This window comes from Panthera onca, chromosome C1 (assembly GCF_046562875.1).
Source record: "Panthera onca isolate mPanOnc1 chromosome C1, mPanOnc1 haplotype 2, whole genome shotgun sequence".
NCBI classification, from domain to species: domain Eukaryota; kingdom Metazoa; phylum Chordata; class Mammalia; order Carnivora; family Felidae; genus Panthera; species Panthera onca.
In genome coordinates this window covers 100,407,568-100,433,780 of record NC_138346.1, presented here as the reverse complement: position 1 = coordinate 100,433,780, position 26,213 = coordinate 100,407,568, and the positions used below count along the sequence as shown (strand labels likewise).

Genomic DNA, 26,213 nt, shown 5'->3' with positions numbered 1-26,213 from the left:
ATAAATTAAATGGGTTTTTTTCAGGCAATATTTTAAAAGTGGATTTTTTTTCAGGCAACATTTTAAAAGCTGTTATTTGTTGCTTGGTGCAAATATTACCTTCATGTTGGTGTTTCAACTACTGCTTATTGTGATTCTTGCCACTTTTTGGGGTTTGATATGTACACAAACATCACAGAAATGAGATCTACTGAGATATTTTGGGAATTAGATTCTTCTCATTTTTTTCTAGCCTCAACATGTTGGGGCTAGAAATATTCAAGAATGCATAAGTCTCATATTAATTGAGAATGAGATGAGCATCTAGGAGGCTATTTAATAGATGAGGAAATGTAGGCTGACAAGCTGGGGACCTAATCCAGGGAAGCTCTATGCCCACATCTCATTGCTTAACTGAGAGCTGTCTACCCTCCCCACATTCACTAGAGGTGTTCTAACAGGGTAAACAAACAAGAGAGAAGACCTATTCCTGCAGGACCAGTGATTGTGTTAATAGGAACCATCATGTCTAATTACCTCATTACAGTGTCCTAGCCTCTTTTCAAACACTGGCTTCAGTAGCGGGCGATGGTGAAGTTCAGAAATCAGTGATTGAAGTTGACTCCACCACCTGATATAAAAACATTTCCTTCACTGAAATGCATCTTCCTCTGCCTTGTAATACTGGAGTTGATTCATGGCAATACACTTCTGTTCTTATTCATTACTGCTGAAGAATGCAATCACTTTTCCTTTTAACTTTGCCATTTTTGCCAAAAGTGGGAATAAAATACAAACATGAGACTGGGGATAAAACCTTAGGGACAGATATGCGTCTTTACATTCTTTAAGACAGATCCAGTCAACTGGTGTATATTCATATTTGGGGATGTTATGGAAAATAAATATTGGAACCACTATTTTGAAATAGGAAGGCACTCCTCCATGGTCTCCTTTGGACTTCGTCCTTCTTTTCGGTTTATAAATGTGTTTATTGTCTTTTACATTGACTTTGCAAGTAGTAAGTGACAGTGTCCTGTGCCAAGTGCCACCAGGGGAATTATTAGCTGCTCAGTGAAGCTTTGCAGCTTAGTTTTTGTGTCATCCTGAGAATGTTCAATTGCAACTTAAAAATAAAAGTGATATAACCTTTTTGGAGAACAGTGTGTCAAAAATCGGCAAAATACTTTCATGAAAAATTGCTGCACTCAATATGTGCTTATTGCTGCAATCACAATCAAAATTTTCACTGAAAATCCATTGTAGGCAATAAATACACCTGGTGGTGTCATGAATGAGCACTCACAGCTTTACACGAAGCACTGATTTTTTTCTCACACTATGTCACCAAGGAGATTTAAAGGGCAATGATTGTATATGTGTATTTTGTGGTGTGTGTGTGTGTGTGTGTGTGTGTGTGTGTGTGTGTGTGTGTGTTGGAGGATTATTTTGGGAAGTTTTATGCACTTCCACAAGCTAGCATTTCCTCATATGGGAAAACTACATAGAACTGACTGGTAAAAGCTCTGGGAGGCTCTGCTAGTGTGAAATGCCTTTCTTTGTCTTCCTACTTTCTCCATTTAAATTCCATTTCACTAGGTTTCAGTGGCTACTGAGTAATTGCAGTAAAATTTGGTGATGTAAGAATCTCTCTGAATGTGGGTCATATATCTTATTCATCTTTCAGTCACATCTAGCTCAGTAGATCATCAATAACTCAACTATGAGTAAGCTAGACCAGTAAGATTATTGTAAAGAGGCAAGTATGGCCTAGAGGTAGCAATAGTTCCTTTGCATTGTTCACCGTCGAATATTTGATATAACTCAGTCAACCAAGCACTGACGAGAAGAAAAAAAAATTCTTTTTTTAATAGAACACTTATATTCACGTATGAATCCTCTGAAGCCTGAGAGTAAAGAAAACACTGTACAGAAATTCAGTCAAACTCCTTCCCTCTCCTCTAGCTGCCATTCAGCAAGGGGGACTGTTGGATGGTTATGTTTCTGCAGGATGTGGTAGTTTACTCATCATATCATTATAAATAAAAATATCATGAACACTTTAGATGTGCATACTCAACAAATCTGTTGATAAAGTTACTTGTATTTTTTTTATTTAAAAAAATTTTTTTTAACATTTATTCATTTTTGAAAGGCAGAGACAGAGTGCGAATGGGGGAGAGGCAGAGAGAGAGGGAGACACAGAAACAGAAGTAGGCTCCAGGCTCCAAGCTATCAGCACAGAGCCCGACGCGGGGCTCGAACTCACAGACCGCGAGATAATGACCTGAGCTGAAGTTGGCCATTTAACTGACTGAGCCACCCAGGCGCCCCAAGTTACTTGTATTTTTAACCAACTGATAGGCTTAGCAATGTTTCATTATTTTCTTCATTAGTAATTAGACTATAGTGGCGCCTGGGTGGTTCAGTCAGTTAAGCGTCAGATTTTGGCTCAGGTCATGATCTCAAGGTTAGTGGGTTCAAGCCCCGCATTGGGCTCTTGGCTGTCAGCACAGAGCCTGCTTCAGATCCTGTGTCTCCCTCGCTCTCTGCCCCTCCCCCACTTACTCTTTCTCTCTCGCTCTCTCTCTCAAAAATAAACATTAAAAAAAATCATTAGACTATGAACACAAGTGTGCCCCCAAAGGTTTTCTGTCTTCACCAAAATTTATTCTAATTTTCACTGTCTAACTTCTCTGATGGTGTGTATAGCTATATAATTCTATCTTTTAATAACTGAGATAATGTGTTCAAATTGATCTTCATTAAGGGGCACTTCGACTATGTAACTGGTGCCTTTAAAAATTAGGATCCTCAGCTTTCTTTGAGGATTCTTTAACATTCTGTTTGGCCAAATGTAGTCTTTCTCTCCAATCCATATGAGAAGTTTGCACATCTCATCTTAATTTTTATTCTAAGAACCTGAAAACTTACAACAGATATCAATTGAATCCCGGTAGCGCAAGCGTGTCACAAACAGTTCCATGAGCCAGGGCTTGAGTGTAGCACGTGTAAAATACAGCCCTTGCAATGTGCCTCCCTCTCATTCCCATTCCTATAAGTACATTCATTTTGCCAGTTGTCTGCCTCACCCCACTAGTTGATAAAGCCTGAAAATTAAAGATTGCACTTGCTTCCTCCATTTCCGTCACTCCTTGGAGCCCATCAATAAGGCCCACAATTTTATCTTCAAAATATTTGCAAATAAGTCCATTTTCCGTATCTCACTTTCTAATATGCTCTTGTCCCAGCCACTATCTGCATGTATTCCTACTATAGAAATCACTTCCTTATCTGGTCTCTCTGCTGCGATTATTACATTACTTCTTCCTCGTTTTGTAGACAGCCGCTCAAATGATATACTTTTAAATAGAAATCATTATCGTATTGAAACCACACTTGAAACCCTTTAATAGTTTTCTACTTCATTTAAAAGACACATATTTTAATTTTGCCTGGGAGGCATTTACACCATGATGCTTGATCCTCAGAAAATTCTCAAATATTTGTTCAATGAATGAAAACATTTTGTTGACTAACTTTATGAAAGAAAACAAAAAAAAGTTAAATTATTTGACAGAAGAAACTAAATCCATGCCAAGTAAAACACAGCCTGGTGTTAATTTAAACTCAACGCATATTGCAAATTTAAAAAACAAACCTAAGGACTTACAGTTAAATCATTTGGATTGAATATATGAATTAATTTTTCCCCTTAAATGATATTGAATGAAAAGAAAAGCTATAAACAAGAAAGGAAAAAAATAACAGTTGTAAAAAAATACAGGAAAAGGATATGACAATAATGATTTGGAAGCCAAAAAAACAAATGGATGAGTAATAACGGACTTGGATGTCCCAGAACACTGATATGGAAGCCTGCAAGGGGTGAAACTACAAGAAGCAAGTTATTTTTGTCACAAATTCTCAGAAATTACAGCCTTTAGTGTGTAAAGGCAGGGTTCAGAGTGAAGCTAAAATAAGAAGGGCTAATTAAAAGTTCATGTAAAAAGCAGTTTGATAATGTCAGATTCTTTCCCTTGGACCTGGGAATGGCCCAGGTACCAAGGCGGGAAAAGACTGATGTTTAACTCCTGGACAGGAGAACCTGAAAAGTTTCAGATGTTTAACTCCTGGACAGGAGAACCTGAAAAGTTTCAGGGACACAAAGCAAAGCTGAGGAAATCCTGACTTGTTCTACTAGCAAATGAATGTGAATAAATAGAAACCTGCACACTTAATAGCAAGACTTCCAAATCCCTACTTCCACTCTGCTTCCTGAAAGCTGGCACTCAGCGTATAGCTTTCCTGTTCCCAATCTGCCAATCCCAGAACACTACTGTAAAATTATTTTCTGGTAAAACAAAATAGCCTGAGGGAAGGAACAATTATTATTACTATTATTATTATTATTATTATTATTATTTTCTTTATTTCCTTATCTTTCTTTTAGTTTAATTTTTTAACATTTATTTATTTTTGAGAGACAGAGAGAGACAGAGCATGAGCAGGGGAGGGGGAGACACAGAGAGAGGGAGACACAGAATCTGAAGCAGCCTCCAGGCTCTGATCTGTCAGCACAGAGCCCGAAGAGGGGTTCTAAGTCACAAACTGCAAGACCATGACCTGAGCTGAAGTTGGACGTTCGACTGACTGAGCCACCCAGGCGCCCCTCCTTATCTTTCTTATACAAGATCTAGCATACTAGATACGCTCTTTTGCACTGTGTTCTTTTCACTCCCTGTTACTTCATAGAGGTCTTCATTCAGTCTCATAAATTCATAGTATTCTATTATGTGTATTGTGCATTTATTCAATCATTGTCTTATGTATGGGCATTTAGTTTTTTTCTCCCCAATAACTTAAGTGACACTACAGTGAAAGTCTTTGTAGAAATGTAGTTTTTGTTGTTGTTGTTGTTGTTGTCTTTTCATTGGTGCTGTCTCAGTGAATCCCCAGGAGTGGGGTTGAGGGATCAAAAGGTAGAAGCCTATGTTGTGCGAATTTATACGTCCATGCAGTATTTTTGAAGAAACTTTTTATTTTAGAATAGCTTTAGTTTTCAGAAAAATTGTGACGTTAGTGCAGAGATTCCCATGTAGCCAGCATGGTTTCCTCTATCATTCTTATGCTGGTATGACACTTTTGTTACAATGCATGAACAAATATTGATGTGTTGCTACTAACTAAAGCCTGTACTTCATTCAGATTTCTTCATTTTCACTTAATGTCTTTTCTTTCCGTTTCAAGATTCCATCCAGGATACCACCTGTGCTTAGTCAACATGTGTCCTTAACTCCTCCTGCCCATGACTGCTTCTCAGATTTTGTTTGTTTTTGATAAGTTGGGCAGGTTTGATGAGTACTTGTCAAAAGTTCTGTAGAATGTCCCTCGGCTGGGCCTTGTCTAACGTGCTTCTCCAAAGTAGAGCAGGCATATGGTTTTTGGAGGAAGACCACAAAAATGAAGTGCCATTTTCATCACAATGTACCAAGTGTATATACTACCAACAGGAGTTACTGGTATAGTGAACTTTGGTCACCTCCCTGAGACAGTAACTGTCGGCTCTCTCCAGTGTAAAGATACTCTTTTCATCTTTCCATACTTTAGCCCCTTGGAAGGAAGTCACTGTGTGCACGCAGCCCACATTTAAGGAGTGAGGAGGTATGTTCCACCTCCTTGAAAGGAGAGTCAAGGTAAATTATTTCAAATTGTTCTGCATGGGAGATTTACCTATTTTTCCCATTTATTTTATTGAGTCATTTATTTCTATCAATATGGATTCATGGATTTTTTTGTACTTTGGCTTACAATCCAATAGTACTTTAATTATTTTGTCACTCAAGTAGTTGGAATTTTGGCCACTGGGAGCTCTTTCACTTGGCTCCTGTGTCCCTCTCACATATATCCGTCACTGTGCAGTACATGTGTGTATTTTAAATACTTCACTTTTCAGCACTACAAGATGCTCCTGGTTCATCCTCTTTATATCCTGCTGGAAGCCGAGCTATCCCAGCCTGAGTGGCAAAGCCCGGGCTGTGGATGGACTGGTGACTGCAAGGTGGCCCACCGACGGTGAAGCTTCTTGTACTCCCGCTTTTAGGTAATTTGGCCTTAAAACTACCTGGGGTATTGTCTGTTGGGGAATTGCCCTTGACAGGCCCTCTGGGTAAAGAACCATTAGGAAAGAAAATAAGGTTCTGCAAGAAATTGTGCGGCCTTACATTTAGCCCTTGCCATCCTCTATGGAGACTCCTCTGCTTACAGGAAGGATAGCCTCATACCTTTGCCAGCAAAGAGGGCCTGTAAAGAAGAGACCTATGGATTTGAAAGCCCCACTCCGGCAACTAAGGAGTGTATCTCTGGGCACAGGTGACTTCAACCCCTAGGCCCACCCGGCGCCCCAGAGGCATTCCAGATGATGACTGAACCTAGTCAGTTAAGGTACAGAATGGTTCATTGGTTCCTAGGTGCACTGTCTCTCTGAGAATGTATGAGGCATGGGTTTCTAAGGCCTTTTCAGCCCCTTTCTGGCACCTCGGACCGAGGCAAACACATTGTTCTTCTGGCCTCATGTGGTTAGGAGGTCATGTCCCTGTAACTGTTCCACTTGAGGTGTTGAGAAATGGAGGGCCTTTCACGAGAACAGCAAAGCAAATGCTCTGTAGATTATAGATAAACGCAGATGCATAATGGAATAATGTAAGAAATTAATCTATAATCAAAGGGTATGCGGGAAAGTTAGGGGAAAATCACCATGTTATTTCTTAAAGGTTGTTTATACATAGGAACATTTTCAAAATTAGGTAATGTTAGAAAAACATAGATGACGTATGCTACAAGGAAATCACTAGCATATATAATGCCATGTTTACTGCAATAAATTGGCCAGTTCAACACACTGCTGTTGTCTGTGTCCATTTTTATTTTAGTTTTAGTTTTTTATTTTCCAGTTTTTTATTTTAGTTTTATTTTCACCGACGCCGTTCTTCCTTCGGGAACCCCTGGACCTGCTGGAGCTGGACTCTGGCAATATCCTGCTTCAGACATAGACTCAGCCATTTCTTTTAGGACTCAGTTCCCTTTTTCCAGATAACAGTATTAAAAACAAAATCTGGGCTCTAGGTATACTTGTTTCTAATGGAATACTTCCATCAATTTCTTCTCAGCCCTCTCAGCTGATAGAACAAGGATATATATGTGTGTGTACTAATATATATATATATATATATATATATATATATATATCCATCTATGTTCATATTAAGCTAAACATGAGTTCATATTAATTTCTCTAAATCTAACCCATTACCACTGGATCATTCTAGCCTACTCAGCAGCGAGAAAGCTGGCTCCCCCCATCCACCATTAATTTATTTAGTGTTACATTCATTCATACACACACACACACACACACACACACACACACACACACTTCTGGTTTTAGAACTGTTAACCCATATTCCTGTTCAAACAAGTATATCAGCTACTGTACAGAACTTATGTTCGTTCATTTTGCCTTTATTCTTAGAGATTCTGCTCATTTCCAAAGACACTTAGGTCTGCACTTCAACCCCTAGGTCCTTCAGTGAGTTGTTTCACACACAAATAATCCAATGAGATTCTTTCGTCTCATTCTGCATTCTATCCTGTGATAAATTAAGTCTCCAAATAATTTTTTTTTAATTTGAACATATTAAAGTTCACTCCTTGTGTCAATTCTATAGGTTTTGAACAAATGCATAATGTCAAGTATCCACCAACACAGTATCATAAAAAAAGTTAGTTTCATTGTCCTAAAAATCTCATGTGCTTCTCCTATTCAAGCCCTCCCCACTCTGACTCCTGGCAGCCACCAATATATCTTCTCAATAGGTTGGTCTTTTCTAGGATGACATTTAATGGGATCATTAAATTTATACACTGTTTTTTTCACTTAGGAATAAGAGTCATCCAACCATTTTCACTTTTGTTACTCATTATTTTTACTTCTTTTTACAATTTTTTTTAACATTTATTCATTTTTGAGACACAGAGTGTGAGTGGGGATGGGGTGGGGGGAGAGGGCAGAGAGAGAGAGGGAGACACAGAATCTGAAGCAGACTCCAGGCTCAGAGTTGTCAGCAACAGAGCCTGACACAGGGCGGCGCAAACTCATGAACCACAAGATCTTGACTCGAGCTGAAGTCAGACACTAACCAACTGAGCCACCCAGGTGCCCCTCATTATTTTTACTTCTAAATAATATTCCATTATATGGATGTTCTGCAGTTTTTTCATCCATACACCCATTGAAAGACACCTTGGTTTCTGCTACTTTTTGTTAATTGTGAAGAAATCTGCTTTAAGTATTCATGTATATGCTTTTGTGTATGTAAGTCTGAAGGAGCAGGATTGCTGGATAATGTGGCAAGATTTTGTCAAGCTGTGTTAAACTGTCAAACCACCTTCAAAAGTGATTGCATCATTTTATGCTTACACCAGCAGTGAAAAAGTTCCTGTGCTCCTTATCCTTTCCAGCAAGTGGTATTGTCAGTTAGTTTTGCATTTTAGCCATTCTATAGGAATGGCTACAAAACAGAAAGCAGATCAATGTGGAGGAAACAGAAATAGAACAAAAGAGCATTTTAAAATTCGAATTAATATTCTTAGAGAAAATGAGAGATGTTGAGACCATGAAATAGAAACAGAATCCATAAAAAGGACGTTCATAAACAAGGAAGTGTTTTGAAATTTAAAACGTGATAGCAAAGGTATAAAATTTACACAGAAAAGTTAGAAATGAGTGTACTTATGAAAAAATGAGGGGGGAGGGAGTCAAGATATAACCAAGAAATAAAAGATAAGGAAATTAAGTAGTCAATTCAAGATGCCCACAATCTTGGGCAGAATGAACAAGGAATGAACAAAGTAAGGGGAAGGAAACATTTTTCTCAGAAATTATAAACTAAAAAGCCTAGATTTGAAAAACATCAGTTTTCCAGAAAAAAAAAAAAAAACATAGGGCAACTCTAATAAATTAAAGAGACTCATAGTGTTGTGAAATTTCAGAGCACCAGGGATAAAGAGGAACTGTAAATATTAAATTCTTATAGAGAGAAAAATGGGACTATAAAAATATAAGAATCAGTGGGGCACCTGGGTGGCTCAATTGGTTAAGTGTTCGACTCTTAGATTTTGGCTCAGGTCATGATTTCAAGGTTTGCCAGTTTGAGTCCCCTGTCAGGCTCTGCACTGACAAAATGGAGCCTGCTTGGGATTCTGTCTCCTGCTCTCTCTGCCTCTTCCCTGCTCATGCCCATGCATGCTCTCTGTCTCTCTCCCTTTCAAAAATAAATAAATACATGGTTAAAAATATATTTGGGAATCAAAACATATGGTACTGGTCTCCCTAAGGGCAGTACCAGAGTATATACCACAGTTTTGAGGGAAATACTATTTTAAAGCTAGAATACGATGCCCAATTAAACTATGCTTATTCTGTACCACTGAACCACGTTATCACTTCAGATTTGTTACTTATCTCCGGTGTAGTACTGTCAATTTCTCTTTCCACAGTTACAGGATCGATCCAAATTTATTCTTTTTGTTACTATAGACTGTGCCTTTTGTGCATGGAGTTCATCATTTCTATTTGTGTTTTCATGTCCTTTGATTTCTATTTCTATCTGTGTCCAAAATTCTGTTGCACAAATTTACTCATTTCTATGCTTCTGGTGCCTGGAACAGTGCCCCACTTAACACATACTTAATGGATTAATAAATATCTTACTGAATACAGAGCTACAGCTCTCCTGTGTGTTTCTCTTCCAGTGGGATCAGATGTTTGAATCTCCTTTTTCTGAAACCAGGCTATAAATTTCTAAGAAGGGAAGGAAAAATATCTTCTAGCCTCAGCATTCCATCACTGCTCTTTTTAAAGATGTTGCCTTTATGTTTACTTCATGATGATTACTACCCATACCCACACTACCAAGGGCCTGTTTGAAACACAGGGCTGAGCTTTGTTCTCTAACTGCTCATGCCTGTCACAGGTAGCTTACTCATTTCTCCCAATTTCTTGTTACTCCCTGTTTTGTGCTTGGATCACAGACTCCAGACACCTCAAATCAATAAACAAAACACTTATTCTCAGAAATATTGTGAATATTGGGGCGCCTGTGTGGCTCAGTCAGTTAAGCATCCACCTTTGGCCCAGGTCAGAATCTCGCAGTCTGTGGGTTTGAGCCCCATGTTGGGCTCTGTGCTGACAGCTCAGAGCCTGGAGCTTGCTTCGGATTCCGTGTCTCCTCTCTCTCTGCTCCCCCCACCCCCCCAAACCCCTCTCGTGCTCTCTCTCTCTGTCTCTCTCTCTCAAAAATAATAAGCATTTATAAGTAAAGAAATATCCTGAATATTGCTGTCTTATTTGTTCAGAATACGTCTGCGCATGCACCAATGTGTCGCATTCTCATGGAAAATCTGGCTAAGGAAGGGGTTCCTTGGGGACAGGCATGGAAGGGAGGGAATTTTTGCTGGAAGTCATCACAGAGCAATAGTATCCCCTTATGTTTGCATACAAAATGAGATAAAATTTGGGCCCCAGTGTATCATTTCCCAACTGAAAGTAAAAGTTATGAAGAGGTGAGAAATTGTGAGGTGGATGGTACGGTACAGACGGATTTCCTTCACAGTCCTTTGCTTGGAATATGTACATTGTTTCCTTGGTGGTGGTAATACCTAAGGAGATGGCCACGTCACCCTCTTTCCAACCTTATATTAGTACCTGGATACACAGAGCACACTCTGTGTCTGGGCATTTCTCTGGGCTTTGTAGCCATTTTCTCTCCTCCAGTTGGGGGTGGCCCCTTCACACAAAGCTCTGGCCTTAAATTCTTTCATTTCAGTTTCTCTCTTGGACCTTAGCCCTTCTAGGTACTAGGAAAGTGAGAGATTGTTACCTCTTACTTTTGATTTCTTTTTTTCTAGTAGGGAGAAAAAAAGGAATAGCAATGATATTTTTGTCAAGGCTTTCGGTGAAAAGTTTTTTTAAAGCAAAAATATTCTTCTTTAAAGACATTAGAAAATATGGAAAATTGTCACCATTTAGGGAAAAAAAAAACTACCAGTAATTTCTGTAAGATATAAACTTTAGTGCTTAAAGACATAAACTAAAGATGGCACCAACAATTTATTCCACCTCCAGGGGAAGCAAAACAGTATTTTCTGTTAGAATAGAAATACTTCTGGCATAATCCCAGCAACATCTCCAAATCTAAAGCGGGTAAAGAAGACATGGGAAGTCCATGGATCTATTATGGACTGAACTGTGTTGTCTCAAACTTTATGTTTTGAAGCCCTAACCCCCAATGGTACTGTATTTGCCAATGAACCCTTTAAAGAGGTAACTATGTTTAAATGATAGAAATTTAGGAGCTCCAATGTGATAGGACGGGTGTCCTCATATGAGGAGGAAAGGACACCAGGGATCTGTGCACACAGAGAAAAGGCCATGTGACGACACAGCAAGAAGGTAGCTACCTGCAAGTCAAGGAGACAGGCTTTAGAAGAAACTAAATGTTCTGACACTTTCATCTTGGGCTTCTAGCCTTCAGAAATTATGAGAAATGTAAGTTTCTTATTAAAGATTATTACATAATGAGAGAGAAAGAAAAGAGGGATGAGAGAGGAAGGAAGAATTTAAGAAATAAAAGAGAGAGAGGAAGGAAGGAAGGAAGGAAGGAAAGAAGGAAGGAAAGAAAGAAAGGAAAGAAAGAAAGAAAGAAAGAAAGAAAGAAAGAAAGAAAGAAGAAAGAAAATGGAAGGAAGAACTCACACCCCCTCATTAAAATATAAATAAAATAAACTGTCACAGACTCTTAACAACTACAGCAAGGATCCTGTGATTTATCTATTTACATGTTCCAGTTACCTTTGTTTTATTCCTTTACTTTCACTATCCCTACTCTTCATTTCATTAAGATCTTTAAGACAGTTATTACAGTTACTGTTTGCAAATTTGTGGTTTTGCATCGTCCCATTCCTATGGGACTTCTTATCCCAGTACATCCCTGGATCTATTCTGGCCAAAGTCACCCAACTTCCAACACACCAATCCAATGTCCCTTGTCTTTTCTTAGCCTGCTCTCCCCATCAATACACTTGACTCTGTAGCAACCTCTTTTTTTTATAAATTCTATGAATTTTAGACATTTTATAAAATATGTATCTCTTATCTATGCCTTAGAATCTCTTGAGGAGGCAATATCCAAACTTTATGAGTTACCATGCTCCTCTTATCCACTTATTCACTTGATCAATGCTATTGAGCACCTATTCTATGAAAGTCCTAGGCATTGAGATATGTTTGTGATGACAAGTAAACAGACTCTAACTCTATGGAGTTACATTCTAGCAGAGTGTATCTCAACATAAGCTCATTTTCTTTTCTCCAATTCACAACAGAACTAAATCTAATGGTAACAGCCTAATTTAAATAAGAAAATCTCCAATAAAGTCATATGCGACAAATTTCATAACTATGATTCCTAGGAAATAGTGCAGAATAACAATGAAAATGTTTTATATATTGTTATCTGAAAGTATCCTCAAAGTGAAGATTACGCAAAAGGGTTAAAATTTATACTTCTATATTAAGCATTTAAAATGGTTTGTGTGTAGATTTATGACAGTTTCTTTTATTCTCTTCTTTCAAATTCACAGCCCAGTAAAATGGCAATTCAAAAAATGTGTAATTTTAAGATATGCCAATCATTCTAAAATAAGATTCTAGTTCAGGAAAAAGGGCTTTTTCCGATGAAGTCTAGGTCAACATTCTGCCAGAATTTCTAGTTGAAAAATTAAAATGTCAGTCAATCATCATATGTTTCCAAATATCTGGATACTTGACACTATATAGACAAACATTATGTGTGAGGAGCTGACTTTTATACTTATATATATTTTTTAACCAGGATATATATCGAAGTAATGACATCACAGAAATAGCTCAGATTAGTGCCATCAAATTAAAAAAAAGTTGGGGGGGGATGCCTGGATAGCTCAATTGGTTAAGGTCCAACTCTTGATTTCAGCTCAGGTAATGATCTCAGGTAATGATCTCACTTAGTGAGATTGAGCCCCATGTTGGGCTCCGTGCAGACAGCATGGAGCTTTTGCTTAGAATTCTCTCTCTCCCTCTCTCTCTCATTCTCCCCTCCCATGCTCATTCTCTCAAAAGAAAGAAAGGAGAAAGAAAGAAAGAAAGAAAGAAAAAAAGAAAGAAAGAAAGAAAGAAAAGGCAAAAAGAAAGAAAGAAAGAAAGAAAGTTTTGGAGTGAGAGGTTTTTGGTTATGTAGTATGTTCTGATGAAGTTCCATGGATGCTGTACAATCATCCCTTTAACCCTTCATCATTTTCCCTTCAACCTCGATGTTAAAAAAAAAAAAAAAAAAGATGAACTCATCATACCTATCAATGAACCTTTATGTCACCTTAGACTAAAATAATTTTACTCTCCTCAGAACTGATTGTACCACAAGGAGCTGATTGCCTTTAAAATGATCTTATATGCAAATCAATTTCAACTGAATTTAGAAAAAAATCCAAGGAATTCACCTTCAAATCTAAAAATAATGTATTATATACAGTTAATTGTGATAGTTATATATATGTATATATATATAGTTATATGTGATATATATAATCTTGTATATAATATATAATTTTTTTCATACGTATATGAGAACTTTGGGGGCGGGGATAAGAGAAATATAGGCAGGTAAGCATTAGGTATATTGCAAGTGGCTATTGTTCTTGACATATTTGATTTGGAGGATTTTACTGAAATAATGCACCTTTTAATAGCTTTGTGTGATATTAGGTGTGATCTTTACTAAATTCTTACAAGGCTCAAATTAAAGATACAAAAGTGCTTCTGGATAGAACTTAAAAGAGTTCTGCCACAAATGCGCTCTCTCTCTCTCTCTCTCTCTCTCTCTCTCTCTTAGAGTACTTGTATTTTTTCACTTCATGTCACATTTATTTATACAGTATTGTCATCCAATGTAGTATTTGGGTCTCTAAGAGATATTTACACTCCCACCCCCTTTAAATGAAGACATCTGAGGCAAGAGATGCATTGGCCACAAAGCAGCTAGAAGCCCCAGTGTGCGGCATCTCTGTTAGGCTCCAAAACATACCGAAGTAGAGGTCATCCCCTAAGTCACTAAAAATGTCATCATTTATTCCCTGGAGAAATTGAAAGTTGGCCAAAGACACCTTACAAGTTTGAAAATGCCTGTCTGTGATCTGTATCCTTTCTGTCCTACTCCTCACTGTTGCCATGCTGATTAATTTGGGCTTTGAAAAGTTCAACACATACCCATTAACACTTTGATGAAAAGGTTTTTCCTTTCTTCTCCTTCTTCTATTCTCTTGACATTATAGTAATAAATTACTATGTCTTAGAAGAGCTCTTGAATTTAATCTTCTATGAAAAAGTTTTAATTAATTTTCTTTACCTTGTAATTTCTTCTGTTTATATGCCCTTGGAACAGCTTAATAAATATTTCTGTGTTATTCCTTGATTTAAAGTGATATTCGAGTAATATTTAGGGGATTCTATTTATCCTTTACTTTTTCACATTGAGCCCTTAATATAAAGAGAAAGTGGACCCCTTAGCTGACAATTTAAGTGATTAATTTTATTTTTAGAAATTTCCTTGCCACCATATCCATAACCATTTTTATTAATTTATTTTCCTAATATATCTATGTTATCTTGCATACCAAATACAATTAGTTGGAAAAAATAATACAGGATAGTGTTTATTTTTATATAAAGCTTCCCAAATCAGTGACTCAACCAAGTCAAAATAGTATTTAAAAATAATTAGGGGGGGTGGGGTGCTTGGGTGGCTCAATTGGTTAAGCATCTGACTCTTGATCTCAGCTCACTGATAAAAACAGAGGGTCGGATATGATAATTTTGAAGACTTCCTTCACATTTGTAATGACCTGTTATTCTAAATCATAATCAAGTGTAGCTAAATAGATGCCCATATTTTATTCTACATTTTGGCTAGGTATTCTTTAAAAGTATTCGCAATGACAAAGTTCACCTTTTAAAATTTACCTATATTGAAATTCACTTTTGTGATCTTGGTGACAAGACCTAACTATATAACCTAGAATTACAAGGAAGGAAACAACAAATTCTCCAATTAGGTCATATTCAGAATATGTGATTGTGTCTCATCTTTGTAGGGTATCAGTTTGAAACCAATGCCTCACTGTACATTGATTAGGTTATTCCAACATTGTATCAGGCCATCATCAACTTCCTGGTGTGCTGTACATGATAGAAGATCTTTACTCTAGAGTGGGTCCATTGATTATGCAGGATCCAGTGTTCATGGATCAAATATTCGGTGAGCTCTTGAATACTGAGTAGTCCTGGTTTAGATCTTGTGAGGAGGTAATGCAAACTCATACCAAAAACATATTTTTATTTCACTCAAAATGAATTGCTATATCTTCTATGGTGGAAGGGTGTTTAATGCAGTCAACTTGATGCCAAAGGCTGGTTGGTCTATTTGAGGAATGATGCCATGTGATGGTGCCATCAGGGTTAACTTCCATTTCTTACAGTAACAGAAATAGTTAATTCAATTTGGGGAATAGGGATGCCTTGCTTTGGAGTTTGTGCCTAATCTCCATCTCAACCAACACAGTTACTTGTTAATCACACAGTTTTCCCAACACAGGTATGAGTGTCAGAGGCTGTCTGCTCTGTAATAGCAGAGTTATTTTGTTATTTGCTTTTCTAAAACTTTGTCTGTGGTACATCTCTGTGGTGAGCATTAACATGTGATACACAAGAGTCTTCAGACCTTGTGCCCATTCTGATAGGTCAATCTATGTGCCTCTTCTGTAGACGTTCTTCTCCCAATCTTCCAATAGATCTCCTTCCAGTGAGATCATCACTGGAGCAACCAGCCCATGAATCCATATAAATTTTAACCTAAAGGCCTATCTCCTTCTGGAAAATGTAGATGACCAGATGAACCACTAGGGATTCTGCACTTTTTACCCCTTGTCACTGTCTTTCCAGGTTGTGTTTATAGTACAAGTGCCATCCATTTTCAGCTTACATGAATTACTGACTTCTTCATCCATATGCTATCTTGGATTTTTTCCTTCTTTGTCCATGAATCCAAAGGGATCTTCCACACAGTTGCTTATGTGATCTGAGGGAGAGGATCCGGTGCAACACTGGTAGATATCATGGGGACCTAGGCCACTTCCTGTGTAGGCTTTTTGAGTCCAATGGTCTAGTTCAGTAATCGATATATTACTTACATCTAATAAAACTGATTGCTGCTGGGCCTGCCTAGAGTATGATGTGGTGGGTCTGACAAAAACCAGCTCCTGGCAGCTCTGTTTACACAGTAAGTTTGTGCCCCATCATGCAGCAATCTGTTTCCACCAGTGCCAATCAGCATACCAAGAGCAGTTTTCTAAAAAGGGTATGATTCTCTGTTTCAAATGGAATAGACTTTCTCTAGACAATGAGGTCTACATTGTGATTCTCCTTTGGTACTTGCCATACACTCTACATGGTTTCTTTTCCAAACACAGATATCTCTAATATCAGGGGGTCCACTGCCCAAATGGTAAGACCTTTTGGACTCAACCCAGACTTGCTTCAAAGCCCTTACTTCCTCTGGGCCCTACACAAAGCTAGAGCTTTATATGGCACTAAATATTCCCAGGTGTGGAATATGCTGTCTCTGGGACCAAGAAAGACCTAAATGATGCTATGCTTTTGTGTTAGTAATTAAGAGGTAGAAGATGGAATCACTCGTTTTCAGCTTTGAGGGGAAAACCATGTACTATGAACTCTATGTCAGATTCCTGACTTCCTCTTCGACTTCCTTTTTTTTTTTTTTTTTCACAACAATAAGCAATTGTGCCCAACTTTATTTTAGCCTCTATCCTTTCGTGAGCCTATCATTCCCATTGCTGTACTGTAGCCTAGATTCATGTAAATACATCCCTTACTATCAGCTATGGACTTCAGAGGGGCTTCGCAGTGATGCTGGGGTCTCTCCTACCAATACATTCTTTATTGTTTTGGTAAATGGACTGCTTACAAGGAGCATAGTCATATTCTGGGTATCCCACCCTTGCATAATATACCCACTCTAGCATAACTAATTCTCTGAGCCTTCTGATCCCTTCTTGTAGTATCTGTCACAGTGTTTGGGGTAGTTCTATTTCACTTACTATGTTCCACTGGTTTCCACTTGTTAGTGCTATCTCCAAGGGTCCTTTGCAGAGTGTAAAATCTCATACACTGGAAAAGGGATCCACATGAACAAACTCAGTCATATCCAATTTTGTGTTTTACTTCCTTGATCTAGAAGTCTCAAAATTCATTCTCATAAATATACTCCCAATTTTGCCTGTACATATTGGCTAGTTCTACAGGTTACTCAGTATACAGTGATACAGTGCTTTTTCTCCTTTCAAGGCCAAGCATTTATATTACTCCATTATGTTGCTTCTATGTAGTGGCAAAAAGGTAATCGGGACAGATTGAGAAAGATCTCTAATCACCTTCAAGTCTGGGGATAGCACAGTGGTTCATCACTGATGGCCTTGGGAACTCAAGACTTTTAAGTGCATCACCCAGATGTCCCTACATTTACACTCTAGGGTTCTCTTTCTTCCCAACTAGAGTCTTGATTTTGGGGTAGCAGACCTACTGGGGCTAAAATCAACCTTCTCTAGAGTTTCACGGCTATTTTGTTTATGACCTGGGACTGGTTCTGAGGTTTTCCTGCCTTCTCATTGCAGGAGGTGATAGTCTCCTTACATACTGCCAAGAAACATTTCTGGTTTTTCCATGTAACATTTAATGTTGATTTATTACCCTCAGCCCCTTATTAATTTTATCTACAGCATTAATTGTTCTCATCAACATCCATCCACTAACATTGCCTTATAATTACTATTTTTCTCTATTAACCATAAATGTCTAAAGCATCAAACCCCAGTGAATTTCCTGTTACTGGTATACACCTAGGACTGGAGAAGACTTGTGAAGGCTACATGACATGCTTTTATATTTGAGAATTAGGGGGATTGGTGCCACTATGCTGGTCTCAATTCTGCTGAACTGTTGACACTATGTGTGTTTGGATACAGAAACTTGGAACTAAGTTTTCTGTTCTTACCTAAAATGCCCTCAGTCTTCAATTATCCTCAGTAGCCTGACAGTAATATGACTATGTGAATGCATATTCCCTTACATCACTACTAAGTTCACTTCAGTGAAAACCTAAACCTTCTGAAACTCTTTGGATATAAAAACTTTAAAACACAGATACCTATGCTGAGACTCGTTACACATTTAGCTTAATGGTTCCCACTGTCACTTAAATAAGATTTTAAATGGAAGGTGGGCACAAGAAACAAGAGACTAAATACATGAGTTTATTTGCCTGTATTATCCTAGAAAGTACTTTAAGACATTTTCCAATGATTAAACTAAAGATAAATTGTAATGTGGGGGATATTTGTCATTAGCTGTTTCCTATCTTGCTTTAAGAATCTTCCCTACTGGGGCACCTGGGTGGCTCAGTTGGTTGAGCGTCCGACTTCAGCTCAGGTCATGATCTCACAGTCTATGAGTTCGACCCCCGCATTGGACTTTGTGCTGACAGCTCAGAGCCTGCTTCAGATTCTGTGTCTCCCTCTCTCTCTGCCCCTCCCCTGCTCATGCTCTCTGTCTCAGAAATAAATAAAAACATTAAGAAAAAAAAAAGAATCTTCCTTACTCCCTGGGTTATTAGACATTCTTGGGTCCTTTATTTTGGTGCATGGAATAATGCCATTAATTTATTCTCTGTGTTAAACAAAACTCAATGGTAACTTTTTGGATGATTTCTTTTTATTAATTTTTTTAAACCAAAAACTTAACAAATTAAAAATAAGCCAATAAAAATAACCAAAAACAAAGAAAAACCCATATTTTTATTGGTCAGCTACTGTTGCATAATAAAGCACCCCCCAAAACAGTGACATACAATAATATAGAGTTATTATCATGCTGACAGGTGTCAGGTCAACTGGGACATATCTGCCTCAGAATGCATGTCTGTGAACCAAGGAAAATGGCTTGGCCTCACATGTCTTTCTTCTAAGACTAGCAGACTTCCAGGAAAGAACGTAGGAAACAGGAAACAAGATAGAGTACAACTTAACTGATAATTTGGGATATACACTGGATACACAGTTACCTTATCATTTAAGGCATTTGGGAAAGTCAAAATAGTAAAAGCTAATTTTTATGAATTTATTCAGAAAATTTATTTTTATTAATTTTTAATATTTATTATATATTATATTTATTTATATATAATAAATAATAAGTAATATATAAATATATAATAAATATATATTTATTTATAAATATTTATATTTATTATATTTATTATATAATATTTAACAATATTTATTTAGTACTTATATGTCACATGCCTGGCATGGTGCTAAATCCCAGTGATTCAAACTTGAGTAAAGCAGACATGTTCTTTTTCATTGGGGAGCTTACATTATGATCAGTTTAAGATGAGCTAAAAACCTAGATTCTCAATAGGCTTAACTTTTTACATGTGGTTAAATTTAAATTTGGGTAAATTTACATAAGTAAAACTGTAGTTCTTATGAAAAAGAGAGTTAAAGATTTTTCACACTTTAATTATAAGATTATGTAATCCACAATTAATTTGATATGTCACTAACTTGTGTAATTTTGAGCCATTCACTTCCTTTACCCTGGCCAGTTTCCTTGTATGTAATATAAAATATATGTGATGGGAAATCTTGAATCCCCTATCTGAAAATATTCTCTCATTCCTCAGGGGTTCCATTCAAAGATTAACCTCTTACATTTCCATCGTTATCCTTTTCTCTATTTCTTTCATCAGCATCAGGATAAAAGAAAGGCAGAAAGTAATACGATTTCCTATTTGCCTTGGTCGGTGATTTTAAACCTCAGTATTTACACCAACTCACTTGTCTGTTCAGGTTTACCAGTGTTGAAAGTCTAGAGTGCTCTACAAATCTCTTTGGTAGGATTCTATCTGCTTGGCAGAGGTGGATTGGAGATAGCTACAGATTCTGTCATGTCCCCCACATTGGGAGATGGAGTTCATTTCCCTTTTCTTTAATCTAGACTTGCCTGGTGACTGCTTACCCAGCAGAACACAGCAGAAGCAATATTCTGCAACTCTGGGAAACTCTTTTGAAAGGATTGGCAAAATCTGCTCCATCCTTATTGGAAAACTGTGTCTTGTGATACAACACCTCTGGTCCCAGCTGCCATACAATGAGAGGCACAAGCCACATGCAGCCCCAGATAAGATCATGGCCAACAGCCCCAGCTAAACACTGAGTAGACAGTCAGCTAGCCTGAACTGCCAGTAATGTGAATGAGTCACCTTGGCTGCTTAGCTAATCAAGTGCCTGGATGCCTCCAGCCTCGCCTGGCACCTAATTCTAACTACATAAGGAACGCTAAGTAAGTACATCCTAGCCAACCCTATGATACCCCAGAAATGCAAAAGATAATAGTAATTAATTTAGGCAACTAAATATTTGCAGTGTTTTAGCATGCAACAATACTTCGAACAGGAATCTTCAGAGCTACTTATTTTCATGGGTGCCTTCTCCAGGCCCCACATTTAATTTACCGTTCATAATTTTGTATTGTTTTCCATAAGAATGTCCCATCCAGTTGTACAAGCTTTCTGTATCCTTTCTTCTGACCTACTGGACACCTTGGTATCTTCCAAAGTGCTGTATTCTGGAGTTGTACAAATGTGCATTCAAATGCAGCTATTTTACTTTAGCCTGTCACCTCCTCTAAATTACTTTGAGTTCAAGTTAGCCATCTTTAGGGAAAATGTGTCCCTATATCAGTGAGGAGCTGCTTATAAAAGAGATGTCAGGTATTTCATCTAGTGCACGGCCTTACTTGTAATTTGCAGTATGTACTGGGTAAACATTTACTTCTCTTTTCTCAGCTCTGTCTTCAGCGTTATCTCCACTGATGACCGTCTTGTAGAGTGGCACTGACAACTGCAATTGACCTCTGGCCTCATCTCTGCCCCACAGTGGGTCCTGGTCAATGGAAACTTAAAATCTCCACTTGATGATAGTGCCTAGAGCTCATTAGGCTTAAGTCTTCCAAGCACTAGAATCTGATTGCTGTGGAGAAAACCAAATCTCTTGTGGTTGTTTTTAGAAGATACTGCTTCAAACAATAGTGTGTTTAATTAACACAATTTATATCAAGTCACACAGAGACTTTTACATGTTCTCACACTGTAGCATATTTACCCAAAATAGACAACCTAATTACTTAAGACAATTGGCTGTATTCGCAGAACTGGAGTGTTATAAGAAAAAGTGAACTGCAATTATAAAACAGAGAAGGATGGGAAAATGCCAACTTCGTATTATTTTTGTTTTTAAAATGTTAATTAAGATATAGAGTCCACAACTCTTGTTATGTGGAGTACAAGTGAATGAGTAAATCTCTTCAAGATGGATCAAAGGGGAAATATATCTTTTATGGCTTACTTATCTAGAATTCATAAATCCTGAGGAACTGTTGCTGAGTATCTGGTACCTGGTGACAAAGAGGGACGGCACTCATTCTGTCTCACCCCCATGGTGAAGTTGGGTGCTCAGTAAAGGAAGACATTTTGCTGGGAAGTGGTTTAATCAAATTAAGAAGGATAGGATAAATTGAATCATTACCAACAACAATATCTTAGATTTCAATAAGGGGAAGGTATTTATTTTAACTTCACTCTCTGGTGGCCTTTTGTGATTTCTACTTTTCTAAAGCAAGTTCCTTACGAAGAAAAACAAAGGGATAGAGGGGAAGGTAAGAATAGACTTTGCAAATATCGAGGAAACCATAACTTCTCACAGAGTTCATCTATTTAAATTATATTTATTATTTTTTAATTTTTATTAGTTTTTTAATTTTTATTTTTTTATTATGTTTATTTATTTTTGAGAGGCAGAGAGGGACAGAGCATGAGCAGGGGAGGGGCAGAGAAAGAGGGAGATACAGAATCCAAAACAGGCTCCAGGCTCTGAGCTGTCAGCACAGAGCCCAATGCAGAGCTCAAACTCACGAACCTTGAGATCATGACCTGAGCCGAAGTTGGATGCTCAACTGACTGAGCCACTCAGGCACCCCTAATTTTTATTAATTTTAACTAAATAGTGACCAACAGGGCTGGTCACAGCAATATAAGAAACAAAAAAGTATCTTTTATTCTTATTGAATAGTTACTATGTTCAGTGCATTGTGCTTGGTATTTCGGCTCAGGTCATGATCTCATGGTTCATGAGATTGAGCCCCACATCTGGCTCTGCACTGTTGTCACAGAATCTGCTTGGGATTCTCTCTCTCTCTCTCTCTCTCTCTCTCTCTTTCTCTCTTTCTCTCTTCCCTTCCCCTGCTATTGCTAAAAAAAAAAAAAAAAAAAAATCAATAAATAAACTTTAAAAACGCCCAGTGCTCATCCCACCAAATGCCCTCCTTAATGCCCATCACCCATTTAGCCCATCTCCCAACCCACTTCCCCTACGGCAATCTTTAGTTTGTTCTCTGTATTTAGGAGTCTCTTATAATATGCCTCCCTCTGTGTAAGTATTCTTAATATCTTGGTATCTACAGCTAAAGTAATTTTCTTGCTTCTTTGCAGGTATGTTTCCTCATGTTTTCAAGTGAATTTTGAGAAAGACTATTGAAGCAAACATAGTTCCCTTGGTCATCATTCCCACATTTGGCAGATAATGATTAGGTACTACTATATATTGGTATTATTAATTACCATGATTTGCATTTATTGATATATTTATTATTTATTGCCTTTTAAACATACAGTGTTTACATTTGAAATATTTGTTAATATTAGATATTTTGACATTCATAACAATTATTTTATTCATTTATAGGTCTTCATTATATCTTAGAGGATACTAAGACTCAATTTAAATTATTAAGTGTATTTTGCCTCACTCAGAGAATAATAGGGTCTGGATCCAGATTTCTTGGTTTTTATTGCAGTCAATATTCCACTGATCAATACCCTACTTGTTCAGTTACCTAGGCAGGCAGAGGATTCAGGTAAGGGAAGTTATGAGATTGCTAAAAAACATGATACTCGCCACAGCTCTAGCTACAAGTATACCTATACCCTCTTTGTTTTACTTACTTACTTACTTAATTTATTTAAGTAGTCTTCATGCCCAGTGAAGAGCATGTTCAGGGCTTAAACCACAACTCTGAGATCAAGACCCAAGCTGAGATCAAGAGTTGGATGCTCTGACTGAGCCATCCAGGTGCCCCCCAAGTTTAGTGTCTTTGACTAATTATTATCATTGATGTTATAGAATTGCATAATCTTGCATTTACTCTTTAGATAAAAGTAATGCCTTATTAATAATATAGGGACAAAAATACCAAAAGTTTATAAACCTATTTTTTCTTTTATAATCAGCTTCAGTAGCATCACAGAAACGTATTTGAAGAAAGTTCTATTTTCCAGTGTTTTTAGAGATATCTCAGGGGATAGGAAGATTATCAGGATTACCAGTAGGGCCATGATAATTTTTAAATGATAGTTTTCCCTTTAATTCAAGAGATGGTTGAGATACAAAATTCAATTATATTAGTCAGATGCAAATCGTTATCATAAAAATGCTATTCTATCTCTTTGGAGATAATTAACACTTTATCTTAGACTGCCTTTTGCCGCAGTGATGTTGCCTAATTTATTGTAAATGTTTAAACTTTACAGCATGTCTAATTGCCATTAATTTCCAAAAATAATCAAGAATATAGGCTTTGGAGTATGCTAATTGTTTTTAATAGAAAAGGAATTTAGTTTTATTTTTAATTAAATTAATTTAAATAACTGGAATTAATAATGGGTCCCAGGTTATGGGGGCAACATTTACAAGCTAAATCCTCATGAACAGTATGGGTTTGTCCCCATAAAAATAGCATTTAAAGAGTCAGTGGTCTCATAAAGTGTGAGTAAAAATTAAAATGCAAAATCTAACAGAAAACAGGATCATAAAATAAAAATGGAGATTACTACGTAAACCCACTGTACAAAAATTATATGAAATATTTATAGAGGAAAGTAAGTTCAAATGGATAACATTAGAAAGGATAAATGCCCGAACAGAAATCATCTGACAGGAAAATGAACATGTATGTGAAAAGAATCCAACCAGTGGAACAGAACTGGGGTCCTGAAGCAGACCTACACAGGAGAGGGAACTTGATACATGACAGAGGTGGTGTTGCAATTACTCTAGAAATGATAGTCTCTATGACAAATGATCCTGGAATAATTGGATATTCACATAGGAAAAAAAAAAAGCTATATTGAGTCTTCCCCCTTCACACTATCTCACAGTATCATACAAATCAATTTTGTGTGCATGAAAACCTCAAATATGAAAAGCAATACTTTAAAACATTTTAGATATAATCATTATCTTTTGATATAGCCTTTTTAAAACAGATGCAAAAGAACATATGCTATAGAAGAACTGACTGATATAGTTAATTTTATTAAAACTGAAAAAATGCATTATCAAAATAACAATAACAAGAAAACTATTTATCTAAAACCACCATGGAGAGATGAAAAGACAAGTCATAGCCCAAAGGAAAGATCTGCAGTATATACAGTAACAATGACTAAAATATAAATAATTTTTTAAAAAGATTTCTATAAAAACAGTTTTAAAATTTACATTAGAAAATATCAGAAATATGAATAGACAATTGAGATGAGGAGAAACAAGTATGGTTAGTAAAAACAAAAAAGATGCAGGAGTCCACTAATAAATAGTGAAAGTTAAAATCTTCACTAGGTCTTGTTTTAGATTATTCGTATTGACAAAAGAATCTTTAATATAAGTTCCAGCAGAGAGGGTAGTACATAGGTGCTCATAGACACTGTGATGAGAAGATTCATTTAGTAGAACAAATGTGGACAATTTTACAGACTGTATTGAGACACACACAACATAAAAGTGTATATTAATTCATGGTCCTAGTAACCACAAAATTTGGGACTAATGTGGGACAAAATTGAATCCAGAGGAAGGGGAATATGTGAGATAGGAGAGAAATGCCCAGGGCTAGTTTCAACTCTATTGCTAATGCTGTGTTCTAAGCTACGTGGTAGATCCAAGTATTTTTTTTATATATGTTTATTTTTCTTTTTTTGTATACTGTAAATATTGTGTGCTATTTTTTTTTCAGAGGGAAAATGGATGTGGAAAATGAAATGTTTTCTGGGGAAAACATTTTACATGTTAAGAAAATAAGGGCTGCCTGGGTGGCTCAGTCGGTTAAGTGTCCGACTTCGGCTCAGGTCATGATCTCGCAGTTTGTGAGTTTGAGCCCCGAATTGAGCTCTGTGCTAACAGCTCAGAGCCTGGAGCCTGCTTTGGATTCTGTGTCTCCTCCTCTCTCTGCCCCTCCCATGCTCATGCTCTGTCTCTCAATAATAAATTTTAAAAAAAAAGAAAAGAAAAAAAGAGTTTTTTCAGACAGGTCATCAGGAAGTGGAAGGGAAACAATGATTTCCTTACCTAATTCAGAATACATAAAATTATAATGGTATGATACTAAATTAAAAACTTGATAACAGATGTTTATGATTCTACCCTCTTTTATGTCACAATTTTTCTGCCACTCAACCCACTGACATTCCAAAACTGTAAAAAAGAAAGTGGCAAACACACACAATCACATAAAGAATAGCTCAACAACAATCGGATACTCTAGAAAGAAATAAAAGAAAGCCAAATTAGAAAGAGAACACTAATCAATTAGGTTTAAACATACTTCCTTTCAATTACTTTGAATAGGTTTTTTTTAACATTAATTTTTTTCTTAAATGTTTATTTAAAAGAGAGCGAGAGTGGGGGAGAGAGAGAGAGGGAGTAGGAGAAGGTCAGAGAGAGAGGGTGAGAGAGAGAATCCCAAGCAGGCTCTGCACTGACAGCATAGATCGACATAGGGTTTGATCTCACCAACTGCGAGATCAGCCAGATTCTTAACTGACTTAGCCACTCACTCAGGAGCACCTAACGTCAATTAAATATTTAAGATCAAATGCAAAATGGTCTACTAG

General features: G+C 37.1%; 1 long non-coding RNA gene across 2 annotated transcripts in view; it reads left to right on the top strand.

Moving 5' to 3' along the window:
* The window catches only part of LOC132672997 (uncharacterized), a 60,104-nt gene that overhangs the window by 13,367 nt on the left and 20,524 nt on the right, over nt 1-26,213 (top strand). For both annotated transcript variants that reach the window (XR_009607822.2, XR_009607823.3), the window contains exon 2: nt 22,755-22,853. This is a non-coding gene — a long non-coding RNA (uncharacterized LOC132672997). The remainder of the gene's footprint in view (nt 1-22,754; nt 22,854-26,213) is intronic.